The 16,047-nt window shown below is 35.7% G+C and overlaps 1 protein-coding gene across 1 annotated transcript in view; it reads right to left on the bottom strand.

Moving 5' to 3' along the window:
- Positions 1-16,047, bottom strand: part of LOC113091751 (PHD finger protein 14-like) — an 84,218-nt gene that overhangs the window by 27,042 nt on the left and 41,129 nt on the right. The window lies entirely within an intron of this gene.

The following is a 16,047-nucleotide window of genomic DNA, read 5'->3' as shown; positions in this document are numbered from 1 at the left end:
ATCTGTATCATACAACGAACAAACCAATGAAGTTTGATCAAATTCAGGAAATGTATGTGGACGTTATTAGACATTTCCTGTTTCTCATTTCTCGCCATAATTTCAACGCCTCACCACGGGCAAACCGTTCGAGATATCAAAAATCCCCTCGCAATTTTTCATCCCCAATGTCTTGAGATCATGTTCACCGAGTTTCGTGACGAACGGGTTGAAATCCTCAGAGGAGTATTTCAAATTCCAGAGCATGCTTTTTTTAAACAGCCCTGAATAGTTGACTTCCTGTTGGGCGGAGCCTAAGACATAAAGTGTGAAAGTTGTTCGGCTTAATGAGATCTATAAGTGTACCGAGTTTCATATAAATACATGCAAGTGTGTGTGAGCTATGGTTCAAGATTTCTGAAGGTGTTCCAGGGGGCGCTGTAGAGTCCCTGTGCCACGCCCGGGTCCCAGCCTCAGCAGCGTCCTGATGGCCGCAGATTCCAATGTGTGTGCCAATTTTCAAGAGTTTTTGAGCATGTTAAGGCCCCTAAAACCCCCCGGAAGGTTTAATAAAAAATAAAAAAAATAATAATAAGAAGAAATATAGCTGCAAGCAGCGATGGCGGGCTCAAGCCACCAGTGCCATCGCCACCCCGGTGGGATCAGGTAAACTGTGCCCAGTGGGCACATGCATTCACAATATCCCTCTGGCAGTGAGGTTTTAAAGGATATGGCAGTTAAAGGGTTAATCCGAATCATCTAGACTTTAAAATCACATTCACAGAACAATATATATATATATATAACTTTAGTAACACTTTACAATAAGATTCCATTCATAAACATTATGTTAACATGAACAATATTTATATAGCATTCATTCATGTCAGTTAATATTCAAAACTTAAACATTAAAACATTGTTTTATTGTGATTTTTTTCCAAGCACATTTTACCAATTCCAAACCATATCAATCTTAATAACTACCATTATTTTTTATTTAATCATTTATGAGTGCTATACAATAGTCCAGGAAAGCTGGAAGAGAAAAACAGGTCAAGAAGAACTAACAAAAAGAATTGCAAAATAATTAGGAAATAATGTGAAGATTAATTTTTAGTCAATTCTGCAAGACAGACTTTCAGGAAAGGAGGTGGAATAAAAATGAGCTCCTAAATCTTAATCCTCAAACCATCGAACAAGAGGAGGTGGTGCTGGTCCTTCACGAGTCTCTTTAATCTGTTCATAAAGCCTATATATAAAGCCTTAATATATAGTATTTCACAATACTTCATGGTATTCTAATTAAATCATTTTTTGGAATCTTAAGTCTCTCAGAGCCTGACACCGAGTAATTCTGGAGACTCCAGGAAAGTGGCAGTTCTGTAAAATGTTGGCGCTGGAGACTAAATGCACCCTGATAGTTTCACACCTAATTCACTTAACACACACACACACATTACCTACAGTGACAGAGGGACAGAGTGACATCAGATGTATGATAGTTTTTTAATTTTCTATCATCCATATAGTGTTGTATAGTCATGAAACTATTGTCATGAGACCAGTCATTCTGAGGAAATATGCCTCAGAATGAATTGTCTTCTATGTGTACATTTTTTTTGAAGTGTTTAGAAGCTGCACTTTAAAAAAATAAAAAGACATTTACTGGTTCCTTTTTTACTATTATTTCAAAAAATCACCACGACAAAACCATTCAAGCTATCCCAAATTCATTCACACCTGTTCTGTAAGATTAATTCTTTAAACAGTGGTAAAAGAGGATGTGGTGCTGAACCTTCAAGAGTCACTCAAAACGTATCTGTCCATAAAGCCTATAAAGAATTATTCTTAATATACAGTTCACAATACTTCAGCTTGTTATTCTAATTAAGTGAGGGTCATTTTATCAGTAAAATTCCTAAAATACATATTATTTTATTTGAAAGATTTCTATAAATTATTTAAATCATACTCGTTTCTACAATAATTATTTAAAAGTAATCCTATAGCTCTCTCTGGTGGCCATTATTGGTACTAAGAATTGCAAGCTTGATTTATAAGTTATGATAGTTTTAATTTTATGCTGGCTCTTGAAAAGGATAAAGCTATGAAACTTACTGTGCTTCCTTCAAATGAGGACTTCTACTTATATAAAAAATTATGAAGAGTTAGAATGAAAAATTTTAAAGATATAGTAAAATAACTATTGTATTTTTTATGTTACTTTAATAAATCTCTATGGCAACACCATTTAAGCTATCCTAAACCCATTCACAATTTAACATCTCAGTATATTGGCATCATGTTGAAAAAGGAGTATGGAGTAGTATGAGGAGGAGTATGAATTCATTTACAGGCTGATTTTATCATAAATCCACAATAAAATTTATTTTTCTGTTCTGTATCAATCTGTGTTGTTGTTTGTTTATTTTTATCTTTTATTTTTCATAGGAAGATAACTGATCCTTTACTCTCCTTTTTAATAAATGTGCTTATAAACCAAAAACAAGCTATTTATAGCTGTATTTATGAACTGCTTACTACTGACTATTAATATTGGGACAAGGCTTTATAAAGCATGAACTGACTATTTACTTTTTGAGTTTGAAATTATTATTTGCAGCACAAATTAGGGTTTTTTAGGATTTTTAAAAATCCCTAAAACTGTCAGAAAAGGATAAGGCCTAAGATTTCTATGTGAGTGGCTACATTTATTTGTTTTATAACTATAATGCATAAACTATGAAATTATACAAAATGTATAAAAAAGTACAACAGTCATTGTTTTCCAATGTTTTTTTTTTTTTTTTTTTTTTTTTTTTTTTTTTTTTTTTGGATTTACATTAAAAAAAATTAGCCTACTGCAATCATTCTAAACAGCTTGAATAAAACCTGTTAATATTTATTATAGACCACTGTAACTGTGTATAATCTAACAAACAAGTTTATTATGAAAATAAAAGTGTGTACACCAGATAAATTGGACGATAAAGAAATTGCTAACAATAGTATAATAGAGCATGTTTTAGGTTTTTAGGCGTTTAGATGCAGATATGGACAAATCAAATGTAAAATAAAATGTAATTGATTTAATTAAATATAGATTCATTCTTGTTAGAGCAAAATAATAAATAAATAAATAAATACGTACACACATTAAAAAGCAGCCAAGATGAATGAATTTCATTTTTTATATAGATTAAAATTGAAGACAGAAGCAGCTGGTATATGCGGTCACTTAATATTAAAATCCAGTAGATCCACTTCAGATATATTTCTCAACAGTTTATGTTCACGTGGCTGTTTTCGTTTATAGTCGCCAAGCTATTATGTGTTTTGAAATAATCTTGTCCGTGATGTGTTCGTTCGTACGACGAAAGCCAGAATCCTGCAGCTCGAGAGATATGTTATTCTGCCAGTCGCGCTTTCAAATAGTCTTGCACACTTAAACAGGTCACAAACACCTGCATTTAGCTCTTGTTGTGTTACAATGGGTTTATTGTGTGCATTTGTGGTAATATTTTATTTAAAAAAGCTCTTAAACAAGAATAAATTCGTTTGTTTTGAGCTGGACACTGTACGCGCTGATCGGAGGCGGTGATTTCAGATAGGCAGCTGCAAATATTTCATTTTCACACAAACAGTTCAAAAACATCTTAATTTAGCTCTTGGTGTGTTCTAATTGGTTGATTGTGTGATATCGCTGTAATAATTTATTTTTAAAAGCTTTAAAACAGGAATAAATTCGTTTTTTCTGAGCTCTTTACTCCAGACGCTCGTGGTCACAGCGGTGATTCATCTCTCCTATTTCTCACGTATCTCTGGCCAGAAATAATTTATCCATGAGCCCTGAACCGGTAATAATCAGATATGTTGGTTTAGCTTGTCAGTGTGAATTAAATCTAAGTATTTGTTTGTATTTTTAACCGATTTAAAAGTGAAAGTAAAAGTCCGGGAATTGCACCTGTAGAGGCGCAATTTCTCTCAGACAATGGAAGTCTGAAGCACATATACTCAAACAGAGGGACAGAGTGAGATGAGATGTCTGAAAGTTTTTTTAATTTTCTGTTATCCATACAGTGTTGTAAAGTCGTGAAACTATGCATATTTCCTCAGAATGACTTTATCATCTGTATGAAAAAATTCTTTGACGTGTTTGGAAGCTGCAATTTAAAAAATACAATAATGATTCCCTTTGTAAGGTCATTTAAAAAAATCACCACGGCAAAACCATTCAAGCTATCCAAAATCCATTCACAATTTAAGTTCCTATCAGAAATACTGATGTGTGTTCAGAGTTTTGTGAAATTCTAAGTATGTTATTTGCCTCAAAATCACCTGAGAAGTATTCCAGTTTGACATGTTGCCACGCCAACAATTTTTTAGATATCAATATCCCCCTTGCAGATTTATATCGGCTGTGTTTTAACATTATTCTGATGAAGTTTGAAGCAAATCGAGTAATAATAAGATGCTGAATTCAAATCATTTTGAAAATGACACACTTCCTTCTGCCAGTTGGTGGCGCTATAACTTTGACTCCTAATAGTCACATATATGCGATCGACATCATACAACGAATAATCTGATGAAGTTTGATTAAAATCAGGAAATGTATGTGGACGGTATTAGACACTTCCTGTTTCTCATTTCTCGCCATAATTTCAACGCCTCGCCACGAGCAAACCGTTCGAGATATCAAAAATCCCCTGGCAATTTTTCATCCCCAGTGTCTTGAGATCATGTTGACCGAGTTTGGCGGCAATCGAGAAAAAATCCTATGACAAGTATTTCAAATTCCAGAGCATGCGCTTTTTACATAACTCTAAATAGCTGACTTCCTGTTGGGTGGAGCCTATGACATGCAATACGAAAGTTGTTCGGCACGATGAGATCTATATGTGTACTGAGTTTCATATGAATATGTGCAAGTATGTGTGAGCTATACATCAAAATTTTTGACTGTGTTCCAGGGGGCGCCGTAGAGCCCCTGTGCCACGCCCGGGTCCCAGCCTCTGCAGGCTCCTAAAGGCCACAGATTCCAAAGTGTGCGCAAATTTTCAAGAGTTTTTGAGTATGTTAAGGACCCCAAAAGCCCCCACAACTTTGACGAAAAATTTGAATACTAAACCCTAAATAGCCAACTTCCTGTTGGGCGGAGCCTATGACATGCAATACAAAAGTTGTTTGGATTGATGAGATTTATATGTGTACCGAGTTTCATACGTCTACGAGCAAGAATGTATGATATATGGCCCTCCATATTCCAGGGGGCGCTGTAGAGCCCCTGTGCCACGCCCGTGTATCAGTCTCTGCCCGGCCCTAATGGCCGCAGGTTCCAATCTGTGTGCCAATTTTCAAGACTTTTTAAGCACGTTAAGGGCCCCAAAAGCCCCCGAGACGTTGGAAAAAAATAATAATAATAATAATAATAAAAAAATATAGCTGCAAGCAGCGATGGCGGGCTCAAGCCACCAATGCCATCGCCACCCCGGTGGCATCAGGTAAACTGTGTCCAGCGGGCACATGCATTCACAATATCCCTCTGGCAGTGAGGTTTTAAAGGATATGGCGGTTAAAGGGTTAATCCGAATCATCTAGACTTTAAAATCACATTCACAGAACAATATATATATATATATATAACTTTAGTAACACTTTACGATAAGATTTCATTTATAAACATTATGTTAACATGAACAATATTTATATAGCATTCATTCATGTCAGTTAATATTCCAAACTTAAACATTAAAACATTGTTTTATTGTGATTTTTTTCCAAGCACATTTTACCAATCCCAAACCATATCAATCTTAATAACTACCATTATTTTTTATTTAATCATTTATGAGTGCTATACAATAGTCCAGGAAAGCTGGAAGAGAAAAACTCCTTATATTCATGTGCAGAATTATTAGGCATGTTTTCTTTTACAGATGAAATGCACTAAAAAAGAGTTTTAACTCAAACTGTTTTAACTCAAAGTCGAAAATTATGAAATACCCATGAGAAATATCAAACACAAATGCAATACAGAAATGGATAAGTTAAGACTTGACCATTGTACAAAAATGCTGACTGGGTCATGAGGTCAGAAAAGAAGAAGAAAAAAAAAAAAACAGGTCAAGAAAAACTGACAAAAATAATTGCAAAATAATTAGGAATTAATGTGAAGATTAATTTTTAGTCAGTTCTGCAAGACAGACTTTCAGGAAAGGAGGTGGAATAAAAATGAGCTCCTAAATCTTAATCCCGGATTCTGGAAGATATATTCCTCAAACCATCAGACAAGAGGAGGTGGTGCTGGTCCTTCACGAGTCACTCTAATCGGTTCATAAAGCCTATATATAAAGTCTTAATATATAGTATTTCACAATACTTCATGGTATTCTAATTAAATCATTTTTTGGAATCTTTGATTTCTCAGAACCTGACACATTGTAATTCTGAGACTCCAGGAAAGTGGCAGTTCTGTAAAAAATTCTATGTGTACATTTTTTTGAAGTGTTTAGAAGCTGTACTTAAAAAAATAAAAGACATTTACTGGTTACTTTTTTACTGTTATTTAAAAAAATCACCACGACAAAACCATTCAAGCTATTCAAAATTCATCCGCACCTGTTCTGTAAGATACATTCTTTAAACAGTGGTAAAAGAGGATGTGGTGCTGATCCTTCAAGAGTCACTCAAAACGTATCTGTCCATAAAGCCTATGAAGAATTATTCTTAATATACAGTTCACAATACTTCGGCTTGTTATTCTAATAAAGTGAGGGTCATTTTATCAGTAAAATACATAAAATTCATATTATTTTTCTTTGAAAGATTTCTATAAATGATTTAAATCATACTTGTTTCTACAATAATTATTTAAAAGTGATCCTATAGCTTCATCTGGTGGCCATTATTGGTACTAAGAATTGCAAGCTTGATTTATATGTTATGATAGTTTTAATTTTATGCTGGCTCTTGAAAGTGATAAAGCTATGAAACTTACTGTGCTTCCTTCAAATGAGGACTTCTACTTATATAAAAAATTATGAAGATTTAGAATGAAAAATTGTAAAGATATAGTAAAATAACTATTGTATTTTTTTTATGTTACTTTAATAAATCTCTATGGCAACACCATTTAAGCTATCCTAAACCCATTCACAATTTAACATCTCAGTATATAGGCATAATGTTGAAAAAGGAGTATGGAGTAGTATGAGGAGGAGTATGAATTCATTTGCAGGCTTTATCATAAATCCACAATAAAATTTCTGAGTTCTGTATCAATCTGTGTTGTTGTTTGTTTATTTTTATCTTTTATTTTTCATAGGAAGATAACTTACTCTCATTTTTAATAAATGTGCTTATAAACCAAGGACAAGCTATTTATAGCTGTATTTATAAACTGCTTACTACTGACTATTGATATTGGGACAAGGCTTTATAAAGCATGAACTGACTATTTAATAATGAGTGCAGTTATTATAAAGTGTTATCAATGAATTTGCTAATGTTAACAAATTAGACATTATTTTACAGTGTTATCAAATCCTTAAATGACTCATAAGCATTTGTGAAAGTTCTGCTTGCATTACAGCTTAGTATTGATCTGTGAGCTGAACAGATTTACTGTTACATCCATGAGATTATGTAAATTAAAATAAATATAATGTCACAGGATGTCATAGGTCAGTATCAAATGAGTTTGAAATTATTATTTGCAGCACAAATAAGGTTTTTTTAGGATTTTTAAAAATCCCTAAAACTGTCAGAAAAAGGTTAAGGCCTAAGCTATTTCTATGTGAGTGGCTAATTTTATTTTTGTTTTTATAATTGTAATACACAAACTATGAAATTATACAAAATGTATAAAAAGATAAATAAATAAATACGCACACATTAAAAAAGCAGCCAAGTCGAATGAGTTTCCTTTTTTATATAGATTAAAATTGAAGACAGAAACAAGTGGTAAATGTGGTCACTTTAATATTCAAATCCAGTAGATCCAGTTTATGTTCACGTGGCTGTTTTCGTTTATAGTCGCCAAGCTATTATGTGTTTTGAAATAATCTTGTCCGTGATGTGTTCGTTCGTACGACGAAAGCCAGAATCCTGCAGCTCCAGAGATATGTTATTCTGCCAGTCGCGCTTTCAAATAGTCTTGCACACTTAAACAGGTCACAAACACCTGCATTTAGCTCTTGTTGTGTTACAATGGGTTTATTGTGTGCATTTGTGGTAATATTTTATTTAAAAAAGCTCTTAAACAAGAATAAATTCGTTTGTTTTGAGCTGGACACTGTACGCGCTGATCGGAGGCGGTGATTTCAGATAGGCAGCTGCAAATATTTCATTTTCACACAAACAGTTCAAAAACATCTTAATTTAGCTCTTGGTGTGTTCTAATTGGTTGATTGTGTGATATCGCTGTAATAATTTATTTTTAAAAGCTTTAAAACAGGAATAAATTCGTTTTCTCTGAGCTCTTTACTCCAGACGCTCGTGATCACAGCAGTGATTCATCTCTCCTATTTCTCACGTATCTCTGGCCAGAAATAATTTATCCATGAGCCCTGAACCGGTAATAATCAGATATGTTGGTTTAGCTTGTCAGTGTGAATTAAATCTAAGTATTTTGTATTTTTAACCGATTTAAAAGTGAAAGTAAAAGTCCGGGAATTGAACCTGTAGGGGCGCTATTTCTCTCAGACAATGGAAGTCTAAGCACACACACTCAAACAGAGGGACAGAGTGAGATGAGATGTCTGACAGTTTTTTTAATTTTCTGTTATCCATACAGTGTTGTAAAGTCGTGAAACTATGCATATTTCCTCAGAATGACTTTTTCATCTGTATGAAAAAATTATTTGACGTGTTTGGAAGCTGCAATTTAAAAATACAATAATGATTCCCTTTGTAAGGTCATTTAAAAAAATCACCACGGCAAAACCATTCAAGCTATCCAAAATCCATTCACAATTTAAGTTCCTATCAGAAATACTGATGTGTGTTCAGAGTTTTGTGAAATTCTAAGTATGTTATTTGCCTCAAAATCACCTGAGAAGTATTCCAGTTTGACATGTTGCCACGGCAACAATTTTTTAGATATCAATATCCCCCTTGCAGATTTATATCAGCTGTGTTTTAACATTATTCTGATGAAGTTTGAAGCAAATCGAGTAATAATAAGATGCTGAATTCAAATCATTTTGAAAATGACACACTTCCTTCTGCCAGTTGGTGGCGCTATAACTTTGACTCCTAATAGTCACATATATGCGATCGACATCATACAACGAATAATCTGATGAAGTTTGATTAAAATCAGGAAATGTATGTGGATGGTATTAGACACTTCCTGTTTCTAATTTCTCGCCATAATTTCAACGCCTCGCCACGAGCAAACCTTTCGAGATATCAAAAATCCCCTGGCAATTTTTCATCCCCAGTGTCTTGAGATCATGTTGACCGAGTTTGGCGGCAATCGAGAAAAAATCCTATGACAAGTATTTCAAATTCCAGAGCATGCGCTTTTTACATAACTCTAAATAGCTGACTTCCTGTTGGGTGGAGCCTATGACATGCAATACGAAAGTTGTTCGGCACGATGAGATCTATATGTGTACTGAGTTTCATATGAATATGTGCAAGTATGTGTGAGCTATACATCAAAATTTTTGACTGTGTTCCAGGGGGCGCCGTAGAGCCCCTGTGCCACGCCCGGGTCCCAGCCTCTGCAGGCTCCTAAAGGCCACAGATTCCAAAGTGTGCGCAAATTTTCAAGAGTTTTTGAGTATGTTAAGGACCCCAAAAGCCCCCACAACTTTGACGAAAAATTTGAATACTAAACCCTAAATAGCCAACTTCCTGTTGGGCGGAGCCTATGATATGCAATACAAAAGTTGTTTGGATTGATGAGATTTATATGTGTACCGAGTTTCATACGTCTACGAGCAAGAATGTATGATATATGGCCCTCCATATTCCAGGGGGCGCTGTAGAGCCCCTGTGCCACGCCCGTGTATCAGTCTCTGCCCGGCCCTAATGGCCGCAGGTTCCAATCTGTGTGCCAATTTTCAAGACTTTTTAAGCACGTTAAGGGCCCCAAAAGCCCCCGAGACGTTGGAAAAAAATAATAATAATAATAATAATAATAATAATAATAATAAAAAATAATCCTAAGGAAAACAATAGGCCTCTCGCCCTTTGGGCTTGAGCCCTAATAATCCTAAGGAAAACAATAGGCCTCTCGCCCTTTGGGCTTGAGCCCTAATAATCCTTAGAAGAACAATAGGGCTCTTCGCCCCTTCGGGCTTGAGCCCTAATGAAGCAGGTTTCACTGGAAGCCAGTAAAACAAAGTTAACAGTAAATACCATTCAAATGTTTGGATTTATTTTAAGATTACATTTTTATTTATTTAAAGAAAATTACACGTTTATTCAGGAAGAATGCAATTAAATATATCAAAAGTGACTGTAAAGTATGATTTCTGAAAGATTATGGAAGGTATCTGGAATAAATTATAAAAAATAAACACAAATATTTTCAAATGGAAAACAGTTATTTAAAGTGTAGTATGTCACAACATTACAGTTTTACTATATCATTTCATAATTTAAATAATTTAAACCCTTTTGAAAGGCAGTGTATATAGTAAAAAAGTAACAATGGTAAAATATTAATAATAAAAAGCAACAATCTTAAAGACAAGCCTCTGAGTCTGATATACTGGTCCCGGCTCGGGTCAATCCACCAGCAGTATCTATGGGATCTTTTTTTTTTTTTGGCACCTATTTCATCATCCTCTAAGGAAAAAGCTGAAGTTTGATTGCATAGAAAAGTAATAGCACGCCCTCTGCAACAAGCTGCATGGTTTCAGGTATCATGTCCACACAAATGATGCTGGATGCACATCTTAGGAGTTTGTTTAAAAGTATGAAGAATACTTGCCTTCATACGCCTTCATACATGAGGATCTAACAAAATGTAATTTGAATCTAGAACTATCATAAAAAACAAAGTATAAAAAAAAAAAAAGCCAACAAACAAGGATCGTTATTCCTGATAAGCTACAGCTAAAACACTCCTTTTATACCAAAATAAAGACCGGATTACTTCCTAAATGTTTGAACACTTTAATTAAAGGTTTTGTGTTAAGGGATTAATCTGCATGGTAATTTTGACTGGCCCTTTTGTGGATTAACTTCCTGTGAGCGAGAGCAATATCCACAGTTTCCCCATGAAAACGCTTGGGTGGCAGAAACACAAATCTCTTGAACAATAGCGATGTGTATAACAGTAACCAAAACACCAAGTAAACCTCAAGACGTCTGAAAGAGTTCTTTGTCTTGCACGTGCACAGCAGAAGATTGCATTCTATCATTTTGATAGAGCGATAAATTGGCAATTTCTTGGAATTACTTGGATCCAAAGTGTTCCTGCATACACAAGACTCCCATTGCAACGCTTTCGTTCTTCGACCCACTACTCTCACCTACATGGCTGGTACAAATGCAGCAAATTTATCACATGGGTCCAGCGCAATTACTTGGAGAGCTACCACGTGACAGGGATCAATATGACACAAGACACTTGGCCATTGACTGCCGGCCGTGATAAAGTGCCCCCGTGGCTTTTTGTGAATCTCTTCTATTGAGGGAGCAGATTATAAGCCTTTGTGAGCCTCCTCCTTTTTGATTTACTGTTGAGGTGGGGATGGTATTATTAAGAGGCCTTTGTTTTACAAGGAAGAGGGGCAATGAATGGGCTTATGGCTGAAGCACTGACAAAGTAACCCCTTTTTATTATCTCATTACCACACGGCTCACTCATTCATTTAGTCTCGGACTCAAAGCCAGGTCAGCCGTCCGGGATGCTAACTTCGAGCGGCCCCAGCCACCTAAAGGACGCATTGTGTTTCTCTGAGTAGACAGCAGGGGGCCATGATGTGTCAACTTCTGCACATTATTGCCTCTAACTGTTGAGGGAGGGTCCGTTTGCTGCTTTGAATGATGCTGAAAAATGTAAATAAATAAATAAATAAAAATAAAAACATTCCAGATTCAGTGCAAGTTAAGCTTAACGGGAAATGTGGCATGAAGTTAATTCCCAGGAAAAAAAAAAAATAAATCCATTTGACTCTTTTTGCCCAAAATCTAGCTTGTAGTGAGGTACTTGCAATGGAAGTAAATGGGGACATACAAACACAGAATATTACTTTTAACCATTTAAAAATATATATTAAAAAAACAACACATTTTACTAAAATAAAAATAAAAATTCATATCAAATTTATACATTAGAAAAATTGTTTGGACAAAAAAAAAAAAAAAAAAAAATCTGAATAATAGCAGATTCTGTTCTGTATTATAGTACTTTACAGTATATTAAACCCACAGCATTCCTTTGAAGAATTGAAATGGTGTTGATTCTGAATTTGGAAGGGAAGTTTGGCTGTTTTTGCTACCGTGTCCTACGGCACCTCAGCTCTGGATCAATTCCAGGCAGCAATGCAGTTCACTGGTTTCTACCATGCTTTTGCTAATTAGTTAGACACCTCTGAGCTGCGTAAGTCATCTAGCAAATGCACAAAGAGGGGGAGGTGCTCGATCCAGAAGACCAGCCGTGCACAAACACACTGCAGTGAACAGGCTGGCATAAAAGACACCGTAGAAGCTATAGCGTAATAGATTTCAGCTGCTTGGCCACTCTTCCAACACTCTGCAGCTCTGCCGCTCGGGTTTTAATAGTGAGGGGAGTGCAAAAGGAAAAAATAAAAGAGGTGAAGTCAGCAAAAACAAAAGGCCACCATTAAATCATCTCTCCCTGAATCCCGTGTCAGCTCTGTAATAGGGAAGGCGCTCATCATCGAAAGGTTACTGCTCTTCAAGAACATCCTCCTTCATATTTTTCTGCTCCCCGGGTTCAGACCAGAACCGATGGTCCCGTTGGACCCCTCGTACCAGACCACTGGACTGAGTATGAGGAATTGGAGTTCTCAGGATTTGGTCATGCCAAACTGATTCTATCTTTCCAGGTCCATAATAAGAGGCTCAGAGCTTTGGTGGGCTCAGGCCACAGGGATGCAGCTCGTTCCCGCCACCGTCGCCACTGTTGTATAAGCACAAATGCTATTTGCTTACTAACAGAAACACTGGGCTTTTTGTTATGCTGCTAACTAGATTTCCCCATGAAAGCCTCTCCTCTCTCTCCCTTCCTCTCGCTCTTTGTACAGCTGGGCTTGGCACGGGGAAGAGAGATGGCTGGTGGAAAAGAGGGAGAGAGACAGGAAGAGTGTGCAAGTGTGAGCAGATGAGATGTGCTAAACGGGATAACAGAAATAAAGAGAAGGAAAAACAATAGGAGAAAACCGCAAAAGAGAGAGAATTACATCAACTCAGAAGTATGACTGTTTTTCATTCACATTCAAAGCCTGTTCACTAACTGTCTGATGCATATTGGAACAAACTGACTGAAATTGGCAGTTCTAATTGGTTGCTGATCAAAAAGTGTTTCTGAAGGCTGATGTAGTATCTTACCAGCAGATGTTAAGCTGGTGCATCACACAATTTAAAGTAAATCACATGCACAGCATTGTAAAATGTGCTTCTCTGCATTTGTTCTCTGCTCTAATTTGTTTCCAAATCTAGCTTTTTAATAAACTTGGTATTGTATATTATGAACATCGCTATTTTATTGATTTATTTATTTAAAAAACTGGAATGGCTAAAAACACAAATTGAAATGGAAGTAAACTGTGAACTCTGGTAAGCCTGTGTTTCAAACACTATTAGCAAAACTGTAGCGAATAAAAAAAAAAAACCTGAAAAAAAAAAAAAAAAAAAAAAAAACCTGAAAAAAAAGAAAGTCATATACCACTCAATTTGCCAGCCTGGCTTATCAGTCAGATTTACCCATCACTAAATGACCCAGAAAATAAAACAAGCTCTGATTGGTTGGTTTAATTGTAATTAAAAGTTGGCATGTATGGAAATTGGGGTACAGATCATCTAACTAGTGAAATGAATTCCTAACGCGCCAAACAAAGAAACACTTTCTTATTTTTACCTTTGTTTCTCAAATCATAAAAAACAAAAGTAATAGTTCAGTCATCAGAATTGACTCCATAGAAAAATTGAAAGGGAGACAGTGGAGGAGAATACATTTCAAGCATCCACAAACCCTAATCATCAATTTATCCATTTTAAAATGATCCACAGGAGATATTTAACCACACGCATACAAAAAGTTATGGGTTTATGGGTAATTTGTGTGGGCCAGGCTGCCTGGACACTTTGATGCATGTGCTTTGGGACTGTCCAGACATGAAACATTTTTGGGATATGATGCTTGATGTTTTGTACAAGCTCACTGCCCTTCATTTTTCCCAAAGATCCTGTTCTGTTATTGCTGAATGATAACTCTCAATTTCCTCTAAATGAGAAATACTGGAAATATCTCGACTGCTGCAAGAGAAACTTTTAGTTCAATGATAAAAAGCTCAACATGACCGTCCTATCAAACACTGGTTATATTCCCTACTGCAGATGCTATATTTGGAACGGACCAATCATGTTAAACCTGTCATTTTGTCTATGTGGAAGAATTGCCATTAACTGCCATTGTTTTTATTACTATTATTTTTGTTGTTTTATCTATTTATCTGCATTTTATTCGATTTTTTATATATTTAGCTGACGCTTTTATCCAAAGCGACTTACACTGCATTCAAGCTAACAATTTTCTCCTAACATGTGTTCTCTGGGATTCGAACCCCTAACCTTGTGTTTGTTAACACAATGCTCTACCACTTGAGCTACAAGAACACAATGCATTTATTTTTAAGAGGAAGGTAATGGGTATAATATAGTTGTTAGATACATTATATTATTTGTTGTAATATGTTTTCTATACTATAGAAATTTAAACAATGGGTTTCTGCCTAATAATGGGCAGTTCTGGTCAGAATAAGCTGAAGATCGGACTAGACTTGATGCCAATGAAGACTGGCAGAACCAGACACTTCTCTAGTGATAAACAACAGACAACCTGCACAATTCATTAGCCGGGCTAACTGAGACTCATTCATCATTATGGCAATGTGGTGAAAAAGTTTATTAAGGCTCGCATGAAGCAAGGACTTTGTCCCAAGACCACACTTGCGTGAAATGATGCCTGGTAACAAAATCACTGCATATACACAAGACACGAACAGTCACCAATTCAATGCCATAATCTCTGCTCAAGTCACATTAACACATTAACTGTGGGGAATGTCTAAGAAATAAATTACCATGTCAAATATTTACATTAAATACATCAAGTACGGAAAAAAATAATAATAATTCAAGTACAGATAAACTTTTCAATTCCAAAAAAAATAAAAAATAAAATACTGCAGCACGGCTTATGACTGAAAAAATTAAAAATAAAACACACAAAAAGAGCTCAATACTTCGCTAAACTGACATCACATGACATAACAGGCAAACTGTAATCTAAAAGGCTCCATCTTGCAGCATTATCTCGGCAAAGCAGATGCAGTATGTACCCAGACAAACACTTACACACACAGTAAGCTGTGAGCTAGGTTAGACAGCTGTAGAAGAGAGAGATAAAGCTGTGGCTGAAGATACCGTGGGGTGAGAGGTTAAAGGGCAGCTGAAGACATCCAGAGAGAGAAAGATGTGTAAATCCCAGGGAAGGAAGTGTTGTGTCTGGTCCGGTGCAAATAAGCAGTTTGAGAAGGCATGAGGCTGTTCCCAATGGTATTAAGATAGAAACCACAGGATACCATCAAAGTGGGAACTTAGGGCCTCATGTCCCCTTTCAGCCATCCTGCTAGGAATCAAGTAGCTACACTGTCATTAGTGCAATATACTGTGAAACTAGGGAATGGGATGCAGGGTTTGGGAATGTAGCCTTTTTCAGTGTGTTAGGATTTATTTTTGCCATTGCACAGCATAAAACAGCAAGACTGTCAAAGCAGATGCAAGCCAAAACACCAATACAGCCTACGTTCACAACGCAATATTATGTATAATATTAGTGACATCAAAATTAAACAT

The sequence above is a fragment of the Carassius auratus genome, unplaced genomic scaffold (genome assembly GCF_003368295.1).
Source record: "Carassius auratus strain Wakin unplaced genomic scaffold, ASM336829v1 scaf_tig00214282, whole genome shotgun sequence".
Classification (NCBI taxonomy): Eukaryota; Metazoa; Chordata; class Actinopteri; order Cypriniformes; family Cyprinidae; genus Carassius; species Carassius auratus.
The sequence above is the reverse complement of the archived record's forward strand: the minus strand, read 5'-3'. Positions and strand labels throughout refer to the sequence as shown.